Genomic DNA, 324 nt, shown 5'->3' with positions numbered 1-324 from the left:
TCACATGTGTCTATGCGTACATATATATATGCTGTCTTATGGAGACGGACGAGTTGTCTTGCGTATGATGAGGGGCGGTAGGAGGTGTATGTACACAAGGGCGGGTAGAAGAGACTCTCTTCTCTCCGCGCTACGGATGAATGGAAACCGAAAAGCGACGGCGTCGTTTTAGGATTGCTAAAGGCAAGGAAGGAAGAACGGAAGGAGACGAGCAAATTTCAGTCCAATACAAAACATACTCCGTCATTCATCGCATGCAGCAGCACCTATAAGTCTCACAAGCAGAAGAAGGAGAAGGAGAGTTTATTTGACTGTCTCTCTCTT

Source organism: Cystoisospora suis (assembly GCF_002600585.1).
Source record: "Cystoisospora suis strain Wien I chromosome Unknown contig_90, whole genome shotgun sequence".
NCBI classification, from domain to species: Eukaryota; Apicomplexa; class Conoidasida; order Eucoccidiorida; family Sarcocystidae; genus Cystoisospora; species Cystoisospora suis.
The sequence above is the reverse complement of the archived record's forward strand: the minus strand, read 5'-3'. Positions refer to the sequence as shown.